The following is a 23,747-nucleotide window of genomic DNA, read 5'->3' on the forward strand; positions in this document are numbered from 1 at the left end:
TATTTACATGGTCAATTCTTTTCTATTATATACATATAATAGATGTTGAACCCCTCTAGCTCTGTCACTGGCTATCGTCACCTGTGAATAACGATTGGTTGAAGTAGCTATAGAAAAAAACTGTGTTGTTAAAGTATAACATTTTTTCGAGGAGCAAAGTTGACTCATTCCCACTCCAGGTAATTGAAAGAGATTGTAAAGAGAATGTTTTTCTCAATGTTACCAGTCTACCACTAACAAAATGGATTTTCATGCCACGAAACTCATTTCCATATTATGTCCATACATAAAACACCTTGCAGATACATGGTTATTGTTGGTCTAGATAGTACTTTTTTGTGACATAACTTCTCGATATTTTGATAAACCAGCATGTAGAAAATAATATATACCAACTGTTAAAACGAAAGAAAATACTTCGACAATAATTTGTATCAGTTTGAAATTGAGCCTTAGTTGTTGTTGTACCGTGTCAATGAAACATGATATTGATTATAGAGATAGGGAGTTGGCTAAGAGTACCACAAACAAAATATCAATAATATATTACCAATATATAGACATTAAACTTTTAAAAAAAAATACTAATATATTCCATTAAAAGAATTCGAAAGATATATCAATATGCTCTTTATATAAATTTGAACGCACAACTCACTAATAAGTACAATACTCGAATTAAAAAATTAAGATATATGCTAGCATTATAAAATGCTGAAAATTTTGAAGTGGAAAAGTGCAAGTCGAAATTGATGAACAAGTCTATTTGAATGACTACATTATAAAATTACGTAGATATTATTTAAAAGTATTTTTGAGTTGTAAAACAAAATTAAAGAAAAAAGTATGTTTAACGAAAAAATGGTATTACCTTTTCGTCAATTATTATAGGTCTTAAAGCTCCTTCTTGTTTTTTGGTTATGATCTTACTAAATCTCTTTAAATTGTTAATATTTTTACCACCTAATTAGATAATTTTTTTTGTAGTTTGTCAATAGACTATTCCAAAATCCGACTCAAATATCAGAGATTAAAGAAAATACACATAAATGTCAAGCTTTCAATTCAATCTTGAAATATGTTCAAATATACTTAGTAATAGTAACTACATACTACTCTCTTTTGTTTCATTATTTTCACAATCTCATCACTCTATGTGGATGCAATATCTGAACGATTGCATCGGTTAGCATATTTTGGTGTAGCTTCAAAACTAAAATGTTCGGAGGGCAATTGTCCCTGCTTATAGACCCGAACCTTGGTGATCTATCCATGACCAGGATGAAGCTTGGGTGAAACTAAGTGGAGGTCCGAACCGACTGATGTTGAAAAATCAACGGATGAGTTGTGGTTAGGGGTGAAATGCCACTCGAACCCAGAGCTAGCTGGTTCTCCTTGAAATGTGTTGAGGCGCAGCAGTTGACTGGACATCTAAGGGTAAATCACTATTTCAGTGCGGGCCGCGAGAGCGGTACCAAATAGAGGCAAACTCTGAATCTTGAAATGTTAAAACGGGATTTCTAGACTCAAATTATTTGAGTGATAGATTTTTCAAAATAATTGATCTTGCAACTATTACCCATTTTTGAATAAAATTAGAAAGCGTTCATGTGCTAATGTCTTTGGAGGCCAATTAAATATACCACGAGATGATGTTATTCATATGACGTGTGGGAATGTTCGAACAGAGAAACTAAGGCCTAAGGGGGAGAAGAGAGGATTAGATGCAGTTGCTTGAACTTTCCCAAGCGTTTTTTTATTGAATTACTCTATAATTAATAATTCAATTAATAATTCAATGTGCCTCTTCAAGTACTCTAACTTTATCTACCGCAACGAAGAGGTTGTCTAATGCAAGTATGATTAATTAATGTATTGGCATGGGAAAGGAATGATATTTATTTATTGAATTAAATGGTACGCTGTAACAGAAGGAATATTTATTTACTTTTATACAAAAATATTGAAAGTGTTCTAATGGCAAAATGTGGGTATTTTCGTAATTCAAATTTAGAGATAAGGGCTTCCCACTTTTAGTATAATATGATTATTTAATAAGTAACCGACAAAAAACTCAAAAAATTGGGCAATTAAAATGGCAAGGCATATAAATAACAAGTGTGAGCACCTAATTTTTTATCGTGCTTGAATATTTCCCGCTCCCATTTTCCCACGCGTGTCCCCACTCTTTGTCCCCCAAACTTTATTCCCACTCCACTTTCTCTTGTCCCCCCACACTTTGTCCCCTCTCCACTTTCCCTTGTCCCCCATGCTTGTCCCCCACTCACAAACTCCATACCACCCTCCCTACCCAATAAAAATAACCCCTAATTCCTTTCTTCTTGGAGGAGACGGATAGAACATCCCCTAGGAAGAACCCTAAAGCCTAAAAAGAGAGGAAGTGGCGCAACAACATTAGGAAAGGAAAAGGCAGCTGCTTGGAAAAGAAAAAAAAACGCAGCAGCTGCTGTCCATCTTCTTGCTCAAAAACAACCTCAAAACAACTTCATCTTCCTCACTCAATAACCATGAAAACCAGCTGAAACTTCAACCATTAAAATACCTCAAAACTCAGCAAGGATTAGCTAAATCAGAGCTCAAAATTCACCCCAAAACGACCTCAAAACACGCTCCAAAAATGAGCTGAAAACTGACCCCGAACCAACCCAAAAAGCCACATGAAACTTCCAAAACGCAGCAGCTTAACCCCCTCTAAACCCCTCCATACACCAGCTCTTAAAACCATCTTGAAATAGTCTCAAAGCAAGCACAAAAACCAGTAAAAAATACACCAAACTCTAGCTCAAAACCAGACACTTCTCTAAAAGTTTCGGCTGAGCTTTGAGGTTACCGGTGAGGTTCCGTTCGAGGTCGACGGCGTTGGTTTCACATTCCATTTACTTAATAGGCGATTTGCTGCAAAAGTACCCTTACCAATATATTGGAAGGCTTTGAGGTTCATTTTTAGCCTTATCTAGTCTCTTTTTAATGATTTCAAATGTTTATAGTACTTGCTTTAATGGCAAGTTACTGATTTTTGCTTGGGCACACTGATCTTGAATTGCTCATTTGTTTTATTTTATCTGTGTCGTTTGGCTGCCTAATGCGTTGGAAGGTTTTTGTTTGTGCGACATGAGTTTTGTAGCGTTTTGAATCTAGCTAATTTGTTTCAATACAGTAAATATTTTTGTGTTAGTAAACGTCATATTCTTGTTTCTTGCTTGAGTTTAGTATGAGAAGTTGGTTGCTTTAATTTTGTCTCCTAGTATGAGTAAGTTATGATTGTGAGTATGGAATTTAGCATGATTTAGTTTCTAAATGGATTGAAACTAGAATTGGGCCATAGATAAAGATTTGTAGGCCATGGAGAAGTGATTCTAAAATTGAGAATTGTTGGACTTTACACTTAAGTTATGATTTAAAGTAGTATGGTCCAAAATAGACTTTGTCCAACCCAATAATATCACAATCACATACCATCTCTCCCACAATAATATTTGATTCATAAGTCATGGCCTCACAATAATCTCAAAGTTTAGGAAGAATAATGAACATCGTTATAGTTGCTTTAGGCGCGCTTTTAATTAGTTTATCGCGATTATGTATACGTTCGCGCGATATAATTGTGATTTCCAAAATTAAAATCGAAGTATGTGTTCGTGCAACTTTGACCAAAACAATCTTAATATAATAAATATACTATTAATTGTGTACACGTACGCGTGACATGATTCTGGCACAATAAACAAAAACGAATTCACACACGTGATTCGCTTAAAAGAAAATTCCATATTTTAAAAGCGGATAGATAAAATATGGAAACCAATAAATCACAGTTTATCCAAATTTAATCAAAGTCAAGTTATAGTCAATAAAGCGACCGTGCTAGAACCACGGGACTCGGGGAATGCCTTACACCTTCTCCCCGGTCAACAAAATTTCTTATCCGGACTTTATTTTTGCAGACCAATAATAATAGAGTCAAACCTTCCTTTGACTAGGGATTCAAACAAAAGGTGACTTGGAACACCCGAAAATCTATTCCAAGTGGCGACTCTGAACAATAAGATAATCCCTATTTCAAATTATCACTTTAATTGGAGAAACTCTTTAACCCACAACAATCCAATAACATATTTATCTTTATGGGGGGCATAAAATGGGTGTGACAGCTCTGGCGACTCTGCTGGGGATATTCAAGAATTCGAGCTTGTACATTGACTTTATTTGGCTTTATTAATTTTTGTATATTTTGTGATTTATTTGGGCCTAATGTGTTACTTGTCGAGTTTTTACCGTTTTGATATTATTGAACTGTACATATAAATTGTATCTTCTCTCGCATCCCTCTGAGTCTTGTGATAATTAGTTATGTTGTGTTTGCCTACCAGCATCACAAAATTTCTGTCTTGAGATAAAGCGAGTTAGCCTACCAGCTTCTGGTGAAGGATTTAGTCACACGTGTTTAGGCGGGAGAGCCGTTAGCTAGCCAGTGCTGTTTTACTACTGGTGACGCTTGACGCTCCTCGGCTCGGGTTGTCCGCCCGGGTAAGCCAGGTCTAGATACCATCTCCTTTAGGATTTACAAACTTAGAAGAACAAGCCACAAGCAATGAATATCCCTAGTAGGCTACGCTTTATTTGCATCATGTGCATTTGACTTAGCAGCGCTCGACACAGAGGTCGAGTTCTGTTTTAGGACATGCTTTGTTGAGACCATTATGTCATGTTACGTGCTACTTGTTGCATTATTTGGGAGGCTTGCATGTCGACTGACTTTAGCATATATCAGTTGAACGAAGAGAAAAAAATGATGTGGTTTAGTGCATATGGTTTTTAAAGATTAATTTTCATATAAAAAAAAGAAAAAGAACATAGTCGATTTTACCGAACTACGCGGGTCTGATTCTCACCGGATGTGAGATACGTAGGCAAACCTCATCGGTTCCGGCCCCAGTTTTCAAAAAAAAGAAAAAAGAAAAAAGAAAATTCAAAAATATTTTCCTTTTCCTTAATTCCCTATTTACAATTCTTTCCTTAGAAAATCAAAAAAAAATTACTAAATCCAAAAATATTTTTTTATAGTCCCACAGTTTAGCTTTTATTTATTTATTTATATTCTTTTATAGAGTCAAAACCCGAGAAATCGGAATTTTTGTGTGTCAATAATATGTTTGATCAAAGTCTAACCCCGTGTCTGGGTAGACAAGTATACCATGAGTGGGGAAAGAGGTAAGTCTGAAAAGAGGCCCAGATCAGAAGGGATACCAGATTTTCTCATTGTCGATCAGATACCACAGTTGTTGTGGGATTGGTGGAGAGACTTTAAGGAATATGAGCGAAACCATATAAAGAAATACTTGGGACATTTGGTTCACATGATTACGATAAAGCCCAGGAGGGATGTGATTGAAGCTTTGATTCCGCACTGGGATCCTGAAAATAATGTGTTCCGTTTTACCGACTGTGAAATGACTCCGACCTTGGAGGAAATCGCCTATTTCCAGGGGTGGGGCCACAATCTTCGCCGCCAAGCTTTATCATGAGAATGTTGTCGAAAATTCTATAGTTATATCTTCGTCAAAGGAAATGATTTAAAAAAAGAAAATCTTAATTGAAATATACACAGACTAAACAAATAAAACGTGAACAAAGAAAAATGATTTTGATGATAACATTACCTTAATATAAAAGACTCGCCTGCTAAAGAGCAATTTCATATCTCGTCGGCAGAGTGCTTCAGACAAGCTGGCCTTTTTAGGCCTATTCCTTCAATTTGAAGTGTCATTATTCAAGTAGATTAGTATCTTAATAATTCTAAATTAGCTAACTTTAAACTCCTGAATATTAGGAAATGAATAAATGTCAATTTAATGTTAGAGTCCTAAATACTAGGTAAATAATTTAATTACGATATTATCCAATATAAAAATTATTTCAAAATGGTAAAATACGCGAACGACATTTCGCTAAGGGTTTTCGTGCTTTTGATATAGTACTAGTCTTATGGTAACGAAGTTACTAATTTTATTATAGATAATCATAAAAATATTCTATTAAAAATTATTTTTGAGTTATTATAAATAAATGTGTAAGTTTTTGAAAATGAAAAATATTGTTCTTATATACCAAACTCATTAAGGGGAAAATTTCCACGTAGAAGTTCTCAATCATCGATATATTGAAAATATCAATCAATATACAAATACTGAAAAAAATTTAAAGAAGTAAAGAGATCATCATTTTTTAAAAATGGCATTTGTTCGAAATTTTCTGTGTGTGTCAGGAAGGGGGTGGTGCCGTGGTGGTATGTAATTCCTTTTTCTTTTTTAAATGTTCGATTTTCTATTATGAAAATATTCATCGCTAAGTTTCGCATCAATAATTTTTCAATTTTTGTGAACGTACTCATTCATAATTTGATTTTGGTTTTAAAAAAATAACTTTTTCATTTTGTTAAAAGAAGCACCACCTTAAGATTTTAATAAGTCGGGTAGTTACTTAATTATATATATAGTAATTGCTTTTTGGAGACAAATATAATATTGAAAAATAGGTAATTATCACAAACTTAAAGTTTTACGATACAAAGAATGCCAATGTTTTGCTAATTTACTAACAAAAAAATAACGTCTAAATCTAAAAAGAATTGAAAGTAGACGAAGTTTGTCACGACCCCAATTCACCCTCCGTAGGATGTCGTGATGGCACCTAGTCTCTAAGACTAGGTAAGCCTAACAAATTGCGGAATAACATAATAAGAGTCTGAAACTCAAACCTCAATAGTTGTAATAAATGAGAACTGCAAGTCAAAGAACTACAATCTCCCAAAATACGGTAGAACCAAGTCACAAGCTTCTAAGAGAAATACTAATGTCTCTATACATCAGAGTCTACTAAAATAAGAAAAACAATATGATAATATAACGACCCGACCGGTCGTTTTGAGCCCTAGCACGTCGTTCGGCGGTTTGATTCCCTGAGTAACTTCACTTCAGTTTTGAGCCCTAGCGCGTCGTTCGACAGTTTATGCTTCGTGTAGATGTAATGCACAGGGAAAGTGAGACAGTCAGGAGTTTCCTTGAGAAGGTGTCCATGTGCTAGCAAGGCCTTGGAGTTGATCATGTTTGGGAACAAGTCAAAACAAGTGACTCTCAATAACGGTCTTAGCGGGTTCAAAAATTTAAAGTGCGGTGTCTGAGGATCTCGAGTCCGTAGTATGGTTGAGTATCGAGCTTTTGCAGCAGATTATGAAACAGGACTTGGAGTACTCTGCGTTATCTTCAGGTTGTAGTGTAGCATTTGAGAAAGGGAAGAAAATAACTTCGGATTCATAAAAGAAGTATCAGAATGGGTATACCAGTTGAAGATGAAAAAGTGCGCACAAGGAGGGATATGAGATGATTTGTGGATTTTGAAACAGCGAGGTCTCGTGAAATAAGGTCACTCGGGATGAGTGCGGATTTGAGTTCGTGATGTAATGAATGGAGCTATTATTATTTCTAAGGCAAGTTAAGAATAAATTGAGAAAAGACGGGTCAGCTAACAATGGTTGAATTGGCATGGTGGTGACAATGATCAGTTCATTCAGCGCATTGAATTATGCATGTGATTTGTGGCGGTACGTAAAAGGCTTGACGGCCGCCGTAATTGATTTTATTTGGAGGAATTCAAGTATTAGGGCATGTTATGTGTAGAGGGATCCCAAAAGAGTTATGGTGGTTTAGACCACTACTTGAGGCCGGTATTTTTCTACGGATATGAGGATCCAGTCACGTATTGTAATGGTCCTGAAATAATTTAAGTAGAAAGTTTCTGTATGATGAAGTATTTACCCTATTAGTGGTTAGGGGGTTATGATGGAATTCTTGTACTCTTGCGCATTGGCGTAATTAAGTGCATTAAGTAGCATGGAATTCGAAAGTTGAGGATTCAAGATTTCGGTTCGGTGTTGACAAGGATGTCATGAGCTCGGATGAGCAGGAAAAGGGATTTAGATGTTTAAAGCAAGATGGTATTATTTTTGGCATCACCTAAGATCGATGTCAGGTGTAAGAGACCTTATGTATTGATTTGTGGATTCTTGATATGCTTTACAGCATTAGCGTAACCGGTAGCATAGATGTGCAGACTTGTTACCTGTAGCGGAAGGTCGTGGGAGCGTGTCTCACGGAAAGATTGTGTAATAGTGACATGTAGTCACTTGATTGAGTGAAGATTGAAACCAAGTATGAAGATTGTGGTAATATCATTGATTCGAGAATTTATGACTGGAGGGCGCTCGGTTCATTTGGTTGTGGACTGTGGAATTTTGTTCCGGTTATGATGACTGTTCTTGTGTGTTATGAGAAAAAGGATTATTATGGATGCTTAAAAGGTTATTAGCCTAGTACGATGCGATCAGAATCGGCTTGAGGTTTGTGGATGGATTTGAATATGAATATGGGCTCTATATCATGCCGGATGTGTTCATTTCAGCATAAGCGCTCCCTATGGAGGAGTGTTCGGACGTTGGATGTCATTTTCTCGTCGGTTATTTCATGTAATACTGTATTGTGCCGTGTGAATTGCGAAACGGCTTGATAAATTTCTTATGTGTTGAGGTTCCGTGTAGCGATGGTGCCATATGAGACGGATGGCTCTCGAGATTAAGATCATATATCGCACCTTAGTCGTGCTTGAATTTTGTAGCGTACGGCACTGTCGGTCCTTCCAGGGATGATATTATGCACTGAGTGTGCTTGTGTCCGATATTCAGATATTTTATAGTAATGAGCATTCTAGCTTGGTAAGTATTTTCTTATAGATTCTTTTTGTGCGGATCGGGTGGTATGCCGCCACAGATATGTTGTTTGGATCGGGTTGCATGCCGAAACAGTATCATGTATGGATCGGGTTGCACACCGCAACAGTATGATGTTGAGTACAGTCCCCTATATTCTATTTTGTGTGTTTTGTGTCCCATTTTCTGAGAAAGGTTCATGACACCTTTTCGGTTGTCTAATTAGTTACGTGGGTTGAGTAATCCTTTCCAGAGTTCATTTTTCCTTAGGTATCACGTTCGGGTTTGTAGCTTATTGGCACATTATGGCACTATATGAGACTTTTGACACCGTCTGCGGTGGCTTATTGCCCGAAAAGCTTATACTGGGTGAGACGAGACTATTGGACTGGAAATAAATATAATCAGATTTATATAAGGTATAATAAGGAACAAATATAGCTATTCGGTTCAGAAGGAGATAATGGTCCTTGTCAGGAGGGGCGACCCCATGATTTGATTGATTCAGCAAGTGGTTGTGAATTTCTACACATCTCTTCCATCATGGCAGTATTGCAAGAGTTGGAACAAGACTTATATATGTCATGAGGTGCATTGTGAGCATCAGATTTGTGAAATTTCAGCTATTGTTATCAGAGGATGTTATTATGGTCATGTGAGTTATGCAGTGAATAGTCTGAATTCAGCAAAGGTATGCAATCATTTATCGGTGTATCGTGTAGTGATTGTTACGGTGTTCGTATGATAGGAACATGCCTAGCAGAGAATTTCGGATGTTGGAATTGGACTCTAAGGCTTATTTGGCTAAGTAAAAAGGGAGAATCTTCAGACTGGCTCGAGCTAGTGAGCTCAACTAAGTTACGGTAGAACGGGTAGGTGCACAATGTTTTAAACAATGATTTCAGACAACTCCAAAGCAGTTCTTAGCACGTTCGAGGACGAACGTAATAAATGGAAACTGCAAGTCAAAGAACTACAATCTCCCAAAACCCGGTAGAAACAAGTCACTAGCTTCTAAGAGAAATACTAATGTCTCTATACATAAGAGTCAACTAAAATAAGGAAAACAATATGATAATGTAATGATCCGACCGGTTATTTTGAGCTCTAGCGCGTCGTTCAACAGTTTGATTCTCTGAGCAGCGTCACTTCAGGTATTATGACTTGTACGCATGGTCGGAATTTAATTTCGGGAAGTTCAGAGTTGATTTGGAAAGAAAATTCTCATTTAGAAAGCTTTAAGTTGGAAGAATTGACTAAGGTTGGATTTTTGATTAAACGACCTCAGAATCGGGATTTGAAAGTTCCAGCATATTTGTATGTTAATAAGTGTACGAATCATATTATAAGTGATGTGGAGTCTAAGGAGATCCCTAAGTCTAAGTCAAGTTGGAAAGTACATGATAGACTAAAATTCCAAATGAGTACACACAAAACCTAACTTTGGACGAGCATGCCTATATATATATATATATATATATATATATATATATATAAAGAGTTATATAGTGGACAACCTATCAAATGAAAGATCTTCGAGTCTAGTTTCTAACGCTTTAAACCGTTCGTCATTTGGATATTTCTAGAAGGAGTTATGGACGTTTTAGTAAAAGGTGTCCAGCACTGGAAAACTTGTAATACGAGGTACAACCTGCACAGCGCAAGGTACAACTCGCTGAAGCACCCATGCCTATATAAGGCAGTCACGGGCAGCAACCATTTTTGGGAATTTTCTTGAGCTAGGGATTGGTTCTTTCATGGTGGATTCGACCTTGGGGACTACTTAAAAATACAAGATGAGTTTTTTTGGATACTTTAAGTTAATAACATCCTATTAACACTAGTATTAATATCCTTCAATCTTTGAAATTTTTAGAAATCTTTCAAAAAATATTTGAAATTCTAATATTTGTTTTAAGTTGTTATGGTTGGATAATTGATTTCATAAACCCTAGTTCATGGCATGAATAGTGTTCTTGAGAAAATGAGGGAAAGATAAATAGTGTTCTTAGAAATGAAATTAATGGATGCAATGAACCTATGGAATCATTTTCTAGCTTAGTTGGAAGTGTTCAACTAAGTAATCACCAAATTGAATGTTTTTAAAATATTGGTTAAGGAAGACGATGAATAGTAATTTGACGGTGTTGAAGAATTAATGTAGTATCATTGATAATTTCAAATGGGTATTAAATAATAAGAGTGGAATTGAATGTGCTAGTAAGTGAACCTATTAGACGATTTGAGTTGGAGGCTTGTAGCCAACTTGTGAGTCATAAATAGATATTGATAAATATTTGAGTCATATTTTGACTGTAATTAGGATTGTAATTGTAGATATCAATTTGTTGGTGGCGTATGAGCATTTTACTCAATGTTACGATGTCGGAGGAGGATTAAAAGCTTGTGAATATTAATAAAGCGAAAGCGAGTTTTGGAGCGTTGGGCATTGGTCGAGTTGTTTGAAAGACTTGGGAGTCGGCTATAGAACTTCAGAGCAAGGTAAGTCTTTTGTCTAATCTTGTGAGGGGGAAATTACCTCATAGGTGATTAAATTAATAATTTTTGTTAATTGTGAGGGCTACGTACGCATGAGGTGACAAGAGTCCGTGCGTAGCTACTATTAATGCTAAAGTTCGGGTAGTTTAGAACACAAAGCATGAATTACTTGTGTAAATTATATTCTTTGTTTAATTAATATTAATTGATATATATGAATATATTGTGAATTGTTAGATAAAGATATTAAAGGATGAAAATATCATATGCTTGATTTTCTATTTAAATTAATTAATTGTTAAAAGAAATTGTTCTTCCTCCCGAATTGATCTTATAATAAATATACTCTCTTTCCGGAGGTACATAAAAAAATATCCTCCTTTCTTGTTGAGCGGGCCGAACGCCTCGGCAGGATAGATGCATCTATGGATCGTGCCACACGTCCCTCGGCAGTGTACACCACACTCTGGGTCGGGCCGTACGACCTTGGCAGAAATCGTGCTTAATAATAATAATTACATGATACTTTGATAGTTTATTGCAGCTTGTGAAGCTAATTGATAAATTGAAAATCTTTGGAATTTAAAGAATTAATTTTCTCTGCTTGTTAAGAAAATTATTTTTATTCTTGTAAATGAGGTTAATTGATAAATTAGAAATTTATTGGAATTGAAAGAATTTTAATTATTTCTACTGGTTAAGTAAATTATTGTTATATTCTGTGAATCATGTTGATTTAGATATTCTAGTTTTATTTCAATTATTATTATTGACTCATAGTGAGTGTCAAAGTCGGCCATCTCGTCTCTACCACTTCGAGATTAGGCTTGATACTTATTGGGTACACGTTATTTACGTACTCATGATGCACTTGCTGCACATTTTATTGTGCAGGTTCATATATGTCTAGCGGCCTTGTGGGCGCAGATGTTGGTTAATAATTGTAGGGACATAGGTGAGCTGCATTCTATATTACGATCTGCTGCCAACAGAGTCTCCTTCAGAGTTATTATATTTTCTTGTCTAATTTGTATTCTGGACGGATGCTGTATTTTATTTTTAATTCCCTAGTAAATGCTCATGCACTTGTGACATCGGGTTTTGGGAATGGTTATGAATTATTTAAAAATTTAGTTGCTAAAAATATTTATCATTTACTCTATGAGTTCTATCTTTATTATTTCATTGAAGAAATTTTGATTTCAAAAATACTAATTTAATTAACTATATAGTGTTGGCTTGAGTGACAGCGGTGTCCGGCACCATCACGACTTTAAATGAATTTTGGGTCGTGACAGATAAGGATAGAGGGGGACTACGAGGTCTGCGGACGCTGGCAGATGTACCTTGAAGTCTCCGCACATAGGTAATTCACTTATATGTGGGCTGGTAAGAAGTACCTGGATTTGCACAAAAAGATGTGCAGAAGCGTAGTATGAGTACACCACAGCAGTACCCAGTAAGTGCTAAGCCTAACCTCGGTAGAGTAGTGACGAGGTCAGGTCAGACCATACTGGAAATAATAGAAAAGTAAGACAGAGGATATAATAATATAACGAAATGACTGAGAAGTGATCAACCGAGCAAATAGAGGTAAACAACAGGGGCGCTCCCGAGGTACCACCTCATAGTCCCAAAAGTAAATATGCAGTGCAGGGGGATCTCCCGAGGAACCGCCTCGTAGTCCCAAAAGTAAATATGCAGTATAGGGGGATCTCCCGAGTAACCGCCTCGTAGTCCCAAAAGTAAATATGCAGTACAGGGGGATCTCCCGAGGAACTGCCTCGTAGTCCAAAAAATAAATATGCAGCAGGTAGTCGGAGGAACAACAAATTTTTAGCAAGAACTCTTACAGTTAAAGATTTAAATCAAATCAAGGAAAAACAGGTAATTCAGCTAAGCATGTTGCACATGTTGCACGTAAGAGTTAAGGCACGTAGACATGTGATACTAGGCTAAACATGATCACTACATATGCTAAGGCAACTCAGTTAAAGAATTTAAAAGAGACTACTCAACAAGAACCGATATTTTCAAATTTAGTCCGTGTACGCACTCGTCACCTCGCGTACACGGCGCTCACATATCACAAAATGTTACAACAGTATCAAATCTTAAGGAGATTTCCCCCATACAGGGTTAGACAAGCCACTTACTTCAAGCCAAGCTCAATCAGTCAATAAGAATGCCTTTCCCTCGATTTTTCGACTCCGATCGGCTCGAATCTAATCAATACAAATTATAGAAATTAAATCCGTATGAAGATACATATTTTTCAACAAAAACCCAAAATTTAACTCAAAACTCGTCCGTGAGGCCCACTTCTCGGAATCCGACAAAAGTTACAAAATATGAAGACCCATTCAACCACGAGTCCAACCATACCAAATTTACCAAATTCCGACATCAACTCGACCTCTAAATCTCAAATTAAACTAAGAGGGTTTTCTCAATTTTCCAACTTAATTCACCCATTAAATGTTAAAAACAACCATGGATTCGGGTAATTTAACCAATATTGAATTAAGAACACTTACCCCATTATTTTTCTTGAAAATATCCCAAACATCACCTCTCTCCGAGCTCCAAATCGGTAAAAATGGAAAATGGGACAAAATTCCATTTTCAGAACTTAAACTCCCTGCCCAACGATTCCTTCTTCGCGAACACGACATGTCCCCCGCGTTCGCGAAGCACAATTTTGTGCTTCCCAATTTTTCTTCTTCACGAATGCGAGCCTTGCCTCGCGAACGCGATGCTTCACCGGGCTGCTCAATCGCGAACGAATCCTCTCCATCGCGAATGCGAAGACCAATTTCCCCCAGGCCGGCTTTCCCCTTCGCGAACGCGAGGCCTCAATCGCGAACGCGTAGCTTTGCCCCCCAAACCTTCGCGAACGCGAAGCAAAAAATGGGCCAGTCCAAATTTTCCCTTCGCGAATGCGTGAGTCCCTTCGCGTTCGCGAAGAACAACATCAGTACCAGCAAACCAGCAGTAGCAACCCAGCCAAACTTGGTCCGAAACTACCCCGAAACATACCTGAGGCCCCCGGGACCTCAACCAAATATACCAACAAGTCCCAAAATATCATACGAACTTAATCGAAACCTCAAATCACATCAAATAATGCTAAAACATGAATCACACCCCAATTCAAGCCTAATAAAACTAGGAAATTTCAACTTCTACATTCAACGCTGAAACCTATCAAATCAAGTCCGATTGACCTCAAGTTTTGCACACAAGTCATAAATGACATAATGGAGGTATTTTAATTTTCAGAATCGGATTCTGGCCCCGATATCAAAAAGTCAACTCTCCGGTCAAACTTTCAAACTTAAATTTCTATTTTTGTTTAGCCATTTCAAGCCTAATTTAACTACGGACTTCCAAATAATTTTTCGAACATACTCCTAAATCCAAAATCATCATACGGAGCTATTGGAACCATCAAAATTCTATCCCGGGGTCGTTTACACATAAGCCAACATCCGGTCAACCTTTTCAACTTAAGTTTTCACTTTGGAGACTACGTATCGCATTCATTACAAAACCTCACCGGACCCGAACCAATTACCCCGACAAGTCTCGTAACAACTGTAAAGCATAAATTGAGTAGTAAATGGAGGAACAAGATTGTAATACTCAAAACGACTGACCAGGTCGTTACATATTAATGTAATTTTCATGTGTTGTTATTTTCCTTTTACAAATTTATTATATTACATAGTTCAAATAAGGAATGATTTACTATCCCAAACAAAATTGATTTGAAGTCCTAAATATTAGGAAAATAACAAAATGTCTATTTTATCTAATGTAAAATTATTTTTTAAAGGATAAAAAAGACGACCGATATTTCGCTAAGGGCCTTCGTACTTTTAATATAGTACTAGTCTTAGAGTACGCGCTTTGCACGTGTACCTCGTCTGAGTAAGCATAGATTTTAAGAAAAATACATAAATATTTATATTACAAGTGTATTTGAGTTGTAAAATAAAAGTTAAGAAAAAATATAAGTTTTTGAAAATAATGATTATTGATTATATATATCGAACTCAATAAAGAAAGAAACTTCTCATAAAAGTATTCAATTCGTCTATATCTATGTTATCAAACTTAAATTTATTCCAACTCTATTTATTTTAGAATAAATATAGAATATAATCTTTTAGGAATTTATTATATATTCCCTCCGATCCATAATAAGTGACTTTTCGACCTCTTTATTTTGGTCCAAAATAAGTGTCCTGTATAATCAAGAAGAAATTAACTTTATTTTTTCAAAACTTTCCCTTATTTACATTGTAAGCATTTAAATTTTATAGGGTTTAATCTATAAAATGATTTGGACCATATTAAAATTCAAGACATTAGTCCAAACAAATATTGTGGCTAGTAAGTTGGGCTAATTATTTAAATCAAATTGAAATCAAAGGAAGATAAGGAAACATGGAAGGTACATAGAAGGTTTGCATTTATGGTCACTTTTTTGGGGCGTGTATTTTTCCCGGAAAGAGAGGGACGCATTGACATCCGCTTGGCAGGTGTAGTTGAGGCTCTGACCTCAGAAGGGGGTGATTATACTTTGGTCCCTATGATTCTTTCTTGCATTTTCCGTGCTTTAACTAGATGTAAAATGGGCGCGCGAAACTTTGATGGTTGTAACATTTTGTTACAGATATGGTTTTTGGAGCATTTCTATCGTCATCCTACGATCACTAATTTTAGTGAGCTATGGCCCAATCATACTTATGATCACCAGAAAAGAATTGACGAATGTGATTTACCAGAGGGGATTGGTGCCTGGAAAGAACTACTTCTTACTCTGTCTGCCAAACGGATCACTTGGAACTACGATTGGTTCTCCTCTAAAGAGGTCATTTGTGAGTCTGCATACCATTCTTATTTGGTACTCATAGGATTGGATGGTGTTCAGTCTTATGCTCCACTTCGGGTAATGCGCCAATTTGCACGACTACAGGAGGTGCCACCAACACGAGATATGAGCAAGTTCTGTTATGATTTTGGTAAAGATCAACCTCATGACGAAGAAGAAATTATGAAAATTTGGTATGCAAGTAAAGTCTCGGAGTTGAATGATATGGTAGAAGACCGAGATCATGGAGAGGTGATCCCTGAATATATTACCTGGTTTCATGACCCTTCGTTGCTTAGAGATAGGCCTGAAGGATCCAACAGGAGGAGAAATGACCAAAGAGCTATAGAAAGGTTAAAAGAGGAATTGGAGCATTCCCGGATGACCATATCTAAACAACAAACCCAACTGCAAGCCGGAGTCGCTCAAATTCGTTTAAATATTGAGAAAGATTATCAATCGGCCTTACGTGGAATGGATAAAGATCTAAAGCATGATAAAATGAGGTGACCCACTTAGAAGAAGAATTGGCAAGCACTATTGGTTTAGTTAGAAGAGTTGAGGCAAATAAAAATGCTGAAATGCATAAGCTGCAAGAAGACTTGAGTATCATTGAAGAGGATGCGCACCAACAACAATTGGAGTTTGATCAGCAGAGAGAGCAGTTTGAAAGAGAAAGGGCCTATTGGATACGCTCAAAGGGTCAGTTTCTTGCACAATTGGAAGAAATAAAAAGGCATAAGGGAGGTCATCAACATGCAGATTTTGAGGTAGAGCGGCGTCAGTGGATGATTGAGAGAGCTATGCTAAACCGCCGTATTGAAGAATACGAGGGACGCGAGACTGAGATGGGTAACGCCCTCAACACTACCCAGATATGGTTGCAGAATTGTCAGGAGAATATGGGGCAAGCTAGAGAGAAAGTACTTCAATTGGCAGAGAAAGCATCATATATTCATGACGATCATCGTCATCTAAACAATGAGAAAGTTGGTCAACAGGCACATGCCCTCGTTCCACAATTGCCGGGAGTGTTTCAGAATTTGTACGAGATGTTGGGGGGAGAGTGGAGGCCAAGGGATGCAGACCATTGATGATATCAGTTTAAGAAAGAATGCCATTGAAGATTAAAGTTTTAGTGCAGTCAATTAGTTTTTAGTTTCATTTTTCATTTGTCGTATTTTTAATTTTATATTTGTCGCATTTTTAGTCATATTTATGTCTTTAGAGTCAATTTGAATAATAATAATAATAATAATAATAATAATAAATAAAAATCAAAATTGTTATTATTTCCCCCTGAACTACGTAATGATCTGATTCATGCGGCGACATGATACGTAGGCAACCCACAAAAGGATCGATCAAAATATTTTTCAATGATTCTAAGATGAGGGATCAAAATGAGGCGTGAGTAAAAAAAAATGAGAAGAAAATAAGAGCATCAATAAGAAGCATCCTCACAAGCCGGAATAAAACATGAAGCCTCCAAAAGCATGTTAGAAATAGTGACAATGATAGCAGCATGGCACATTATGTGTGATTCATATCTATAAAATGCTTAACCCTAACACGTTTGCTGTCTCTTACGTAGTAAGCTTAAGGTGGTTGGTTTGTGGTGAAACTGGCAACACGCCATTACTTCACTAGATCTAAGGGAGCAGTAGTAATGGCCAATGATGATGAGATCGAGCTGATCAATGACGACCCCCAGGGTCAATCAGTTGAACAAGAGTCGAAGGAAATAAGCAAATTGAGACAACAATTGTTTGATGTATATCAAGTTTGGGTGTCTGGTTAGCCTCCACCCTGTGGTCCCTCAGAGGGAACTTCCACCGTACCCCTGGCTACTCAACTACCGCTCTATGCAACGAGCGACCACATCCTACCACCAGGTTATGTGCCAAACTATAGCCTCCACGTTGCTCCTGGTACCTCTAATGTGCGACCTCCAATCGCACCGGTCAGGAACACTCCTCTAGTCGTGTCTGGCGCACCGACATACACAATCCCGCCTCCACCTCCTGTGACGAGGACAATCAATGAGCCACCATCTCATGCTTATGATGGCCAATACTACTCTCCAAATATGGCTTTCGGGGTCTCGGCTCCATGTAATCAGACTCCTTAGTACGAGTCACCACTGGAAAATGAAAATCCTGCCAAGACGGTTGAGCCGGATGAGATGGCCAGGAATATAAAAAGTCTTGAACAGAACATAAAGAACATACAGGGACTAGGGGGTCACAAAAGTGTTTTGTTCAGTGATCTATGCATGTTCCCTCACATCCATTTGCCACCAGGGTTTAAGACCCCAAAATTCGAGAAGTATGATGGACACGTTGACCCTATCGCCCATTTGAAAAGGTACTGCAACCAGCTGAGGGGTACAGGTGGAAAAGAAGAATTACTGATGGCTTATTTTGGGGAAAGTATTGTGGGGGTAACCTCCGAATGGTTCATTGACCAAGATATCTCTCACTGGCATGTCTGGGATGACATGGCCCAAGCCTTCATCAAACAATTTCAATGCAACATAGATATTGCACCGGATCGCAATTCCCTGACCAATATGAAGAAAAAGCCGACTTAAAGCTTTAGGGAGTATGCAATCAAGTGGAGGGAGCAAGAAGCTAGAGTTAAGCCACCCATGGATAACCACGAGTTGATAACCATTTTTCTTGAGGCCCAAGAGCCTGATTACTTTCAGAACATGATGTCCGCAATGGGTAGACCTTTTGCGGAAGCGATCAAAATAGGAGAAATGGTCGAAAATGGCCTCAAGACTGGCAGAATTGTAAGTCAAGCTTCTCTCAAAGCCAGCACCCAAGCTATCCAAAATGGGTCGGGAAGTTTGGCAAATAGAAATAAGAGAGATGAAGGGTCCATGATGACTTCGGGATCCAGGGAAGTTCAAAGAGGGGCATCGCACCCTTATGTGCAAGTTCAGCAGGGGCAATCTAGCTACCTTCAACATTACTATCCCCCGCCAATTCCTCAGTACTCTGTGGGACCGCCACAATATACAGTATTTAATGCTCAATCATATGCTCGTCCTCCCAATCAACAGGTACGGGCACCAACTCCAAGATTCCCCCGACCTCAGCAGCAAAATTTTCGGGAACCCTACAATGCTTGTCCTAGGAAGGATTATGGTCGAGAGTAGAGGCCGGTGGAAAAATTTACTCCATTGGCTGAATCATACTCTAGTCTGTTCCAGAAGTTGAAGCAGATGGGCGTGATTGGACCCATCGCTCCCCACCATATGCATCCCGATTCACACGAATTTCAAGAAAATGCTAGATGTGAATATCATTCAGGTGCTCCTGGGCATAGCACTGATGACTGTTGGACCCTGAAAAGAGCCATAGAAAGCCTCATTGTTGAAAAATTGATTGTAATCACGAATGGCGAGGACCCTCCTAATGTGACCAATAACCCGTTGCCAGTACACAATGATGTTAATTTTATGGGAATGATTGGCCGAGATCATGAATACAAGCCGGTTGGTCGAGCATAAATGACAGTGGTAACGATTCAAGAGGGAAGCAAACTGGAAGTAAGTCCAAGCCTAGATGCACCGTTAATTGTGAAAGGCGCCCAGAGCTCAGAGAGGGCAACTTTATTTGTTCCAAAAATCTCGAGGTTGGAAGTTCGCTCCAATGTTCCAAACCCAAAGTTATACGTCCTTGGAGGTCACCCCATCACAAAGCAGAATCAGGGCGATAAGACGGGTGTAATAGAACCGATCATAATCAAGCCTGCCACACAACCCCGTGTAACAAATACGAAAACCATCTCTTGGAACTACAACAAAACTGTAGTATCCTACAAAGGCAAGGAAATCATAGAAGAAGTGGGGGAAACTGGAGGTTTGACTCGATCAGGGAGGTGTTACTCTCCAGAAGAGTTGAGGAAGGCTAAGCAAATCAGAGAAGGACAAATGCCAATAAAGAAACCGGTCACTGAAGAAGAGGCGGAGGAGTTTTTGAAAAAGATGAAAGTTCAGGATTACTCAATCATTGACCAGATGAGAAAGACTCCTGCCCAAATCTCTCTGTTATCTCTGCTCATACACTCAGGAGAGCATGCCCGTGTACTAATCAAAATCCTGAACGAGGCACATGTCTCAGAGAATACCACCGTGAATCAGTTAGAGAAGATGGCCAATAGATTTTTTGAGGTGAACAAAATTTCCTTTACTGATGATGAACTTCCTGAGGAGGGATCCGGTCACAATAGGGCTTTGCAATTGATTGTCAAATGTGAGGGGCATTATGTGAAGTGAGTCATGGTTGATGGAGGCTCGAGTGTAGATGTATGCCTCCTCTCTACCTTGCAAAGTATGAAGATCAATACAGACAGGATCCAACCCAGCAATGTTCGCATCCGGGCTTTTGATGGCTCAGCGAGAGATACCATTGGGGAGATCAACCTCACCATGACGATTGGGCCTGTTGATTTTGAAATTGTTTCCAAGTAGTGGACATGTAAACTTCTTATAACTTTCTTCTTGGAAGGCCATGGATCCATACGGCCCGAGCTGTGCCATATACCTTGCATCAGATGCTCAAATTCGAGCACGACATGCAAGAAATTATTGTTCACGGAGAAGACAAGTCATCCATTTATAAAGACCAGTTAATCCCATGTATTGAGGCCAAGGAAGGATGTGAGTCTATTATCTATCAGGCTTTCGAAGTGGTTGCTGTGGACCATGTTGAGGAAGGAAAGCCCATTCTGCATCCTTGTCTCTCCGCCACATCTGTAATGGTGGCTGCACTTATGATGAGACAAGGTTATGAGCCAGGAAAAGGCTTGGGGCCATCATTGCAAGGAATTTCAGAACCCATTTCTCCGTTCAGTAACAGGGGTACTTTTGGTTTAGGCTTCAGGCCAACACAAGCGGACAAAGACAAATCCAAGCACCGCAAAAAGTACGGGTGGGTCTTGCAGCAACCTATCCCTCACATTTTCTACACTTTTGTCGAGCCACGATTCAAACATGGTCAAAATTCTACGGTGCATGCAAACATTGATGAAATTTGCCATGGCCTCAGGCAGATATTTTCTGAAGTGGATATGATCCAGGCTGGTGAAGGCACTAGTCATGCCGATATGCAACTAATTGGCCCAGAAACCATGCTCAATAACTGGGAAGCAACCCATCTCCCCACAAGGAAGGAGTCTTGGTAGTTGACTTTTGCAGCTTCTTTATTTTGTACTTTGGGTTACTTTCAGGGTTGTAATCCAAATATCTTAGTATGATTGTTTTATTTTGACGTTAACCCTTCTATCCTTTCAAATTCAATGAAATGCAGTTCAGTTTCGTATTAAATTTTGTATCTTTCCCTTTTCCTAATTCTTGCCATTTTATTTCCATTTCAGTTTTGTTAATGCCGGCTTTAATAATATGACATGCATGCGGAATTCACGCTAGATCTCGAAAAGCTGTCTAATTTAGAAATAATGCATCAAGAGGTTGAATATGATGAAGATAAGGGTTTTGATGAAATAAAAAGAGAGTTGGAACAATTTGAAAACAAGCCTAGGCCCAACCTCAATGAAACTGAGCCAATTAATATCGTAGGTCATGAAGAAGTAAGAGAAACAAAGATAAGCATTCACACTGAACAAAAAACCAGAGATACCTTGATTCAACTTTTATTTGAGTATAGAGATGTATTTGCCTGGTCTTATGATGATATGCCTGGTTTAAGCACCGATTTAGTGGTTCATAAGCTTCCCACATATCCTGATTTTCCACCAGTCCAACAGAAGCAGCAAAAATTTAAAACGGACATGAGTGATAAAATCAAAGAGGAAATAATGAAGTAATTGAGCGCCAATGTTGTCAGAGCCGTACGATACACCACCTGGGTGGAAAATGTTGTGCCCATGACAAAGAAAGATGGAAAAACTAGAGTCTTTGTTGACTACAGAGACCTGAACAAAGCAAGTTCGAAGGATAATTTTCCTTTGCCAAACATCCATATTCTTGTAGATAATTGTGCAAAGCATAAGATACAGTCATTTGTGGATTGGTATGCTGGGTACCACCAGATTCTAATGGATGAGGGTGATGCAGAAAAGACCACTTTCACCACTCCGTGGGGTACCTATTGTTACAGGGTCATGCCATTCGGTTTAAAGAATGCAGGGGCAACTTACATGAGGGCCATGACCACCATTTTTCACGACATGATGCACAAAGAGATTGAAGTATATGTCGATGATGTCATCATAAAATCAAAGACACAAGCTGACCACGTGAATGGTTTGAAAAAGTTATTCAAACGGCTTCGAAGGTATGACCTTAAGCTCAATCCAGCCAAATGTGCGTTTGGGGTTCCATCTAGGAAACTCCTCAGTTTTATAGTCAGTCGGAGAGGCATCGAATTGGATCCATCTAAGATAAAGTCCATTCGAGATCTGCCACCCCCGAAGAACAAAAAAGAGGTCATGAGTTTGCTCGGAAGGTTGAACTACATTAGTAGGTTCATTGCTCAGCTCACAACCATGTGCGAGCCCATCTTTAAGTTGCTGAAAAGGATGCTGCAATCAAGGGGACGGACGATTGCCAAAATGCTTTTGACAGGATCAAAGATTATCTATCAAAACCCCCTGTACTGGTCCCACCTGAACCTGGTAGGCCTTTGTTTTTATATCAATCGGTGATGGATAATTCCTTTGGATGCGTTCTGGGGCAACATGATGCAACAGGCAAAAAGGAACAAATAATATATTATTTGAGCAAGAAGTTCACCAATTATGAGGTTAAGTACACCCTTTTAGAAAGGACATGTTGTGCCTTGACTTGAGTCGCTCAGAAGTTGAGACATTATCTTTTGGCCTATACTACTTACCTCATATCCAGAATGGATCCTCTGAAGTATATCTTCCAAAAGCCAATGCCCACCGGCAGGCTCGCAAAATGGCAAATCCTGCTCACAGAGTTCGACATCGTCTATGTCACTCGCACCGCGATGAAAGCACAGGCTTTGGCCGATCATTTGGCAGAGAATCAAGTTGATGATGAGTACAAGCCACTTACGACATACTTCCCAGACGAAGAGGTCAACTCAATAGAGGAAGTAGTTCCAGAGGACAACCCTCTATGGAAAATGTATTTTGATGGAGCTGTCAATATCAAAGGAGTTGGGATCGGGGCAATCCTCATCTCACATATTGGACAGTATTACCCTGTAACAGCCCGGCTTTGGTTCTTCTGTACCAATAATATGACAGAATATGAAGCCTGTATCATGGGTTTGAAAATGGCCCTCGATCTGGATATGCATGAACTATTGGTTATGGGAGATTCTGACTTGCTTATCCGGCAAGCCCAAAGCGAATGGGAGACTCGAGACATCAAGCTTATTCCATACAGACAATGTGTACAAGATTTGAGCAAAAGATTCAAATCCATTGAGTTTAGGTACATTTCCAGGTTTCACAACGAGCTAGCCGATGATTTGGCTACTTTAGCCTCGATGCTCCCTTACCCGGGAAACACCCATATCGATCCACTAAAAATCCAAGTTCGGAATCAACACGGTTACTACAATACAATTGAGACAGAACCAG

General features: G+C 38.4%; 1 pseudogene; it reads right to left on the minus strand.

The window, feature by feature from the left end:
• The window catches only part of LOC142178449 (lysine histidine transporter-like 8), a 50,785-nt pseudogene that overhangs the window by 2,961 nt on the left and 24,077 nt on the right, over positions 1 to 23,747 (minus strand).

This window comes from Nicotiana tabacum, chromosome 24 (assembly GCF_000715075.1).
Source record: "Nicotiana tabacum cultivar K326 chromosome 24, ASM71507v2, whole genome shotgun sequence".
Taxonomy (NCBI): domain Eukaryota; kingdom Viridiplantae; phylum Streptophyta; class Magnoliopsida; order Solanales; family Solanaceae; genus Nicotiana; species Nicotiana tabacum.